Here is a 328-nt window from a genome sequence, read left to right as displayed (position 1 = left end):
GTCACACAAGCTGGAGCAGAGTGGCGGGTACCACACCTTGGCCACCCTGGCTTGTGCCGTGCATGGGACCCAGCATCCCTGGTTGTCTTCCTCAGACAGCTCACCAGCAGCCACATCCCAGGCAGCTGTTGGGAACAGGGGGTCACTTCGGGGGGCACCCCCAGCACAGTCCCCATGGCACCAGCCCCCTGCCTGCTGCAGCATCCCCTCATCCCTGCAATACCTATGGGGCAACTGGGCCAGAGGGCCAAGGCAGGATGCCCCGACCAGGGAGGACACCAGGCAGGGGGGCAACATGGTGGCTGGCGCCCCCCCAACTCCTAAAAAC

The sequence above is a fragment of the Nestor notabilis genome, unplaced genomic scaffold, assembly GCF_000696875.1.
Source record: "Nestor notabilis isolate BGI_N333 unplaced genomic scaffold, ASM69687v1 scaffold18365, whole genome shotgun sequence".
Taxonomy (NCBI): domain Eukaryota; kingdom Metazoa; phylum Chordata; class Aves; order Psittaciformes; family Psittacidae; genus Nestor; species Nestor notabilis.
The sequence above is the reverse complement of the archived record's forward strand: the minus strand, read 5'-3'. Positions refer to the sequence as shown.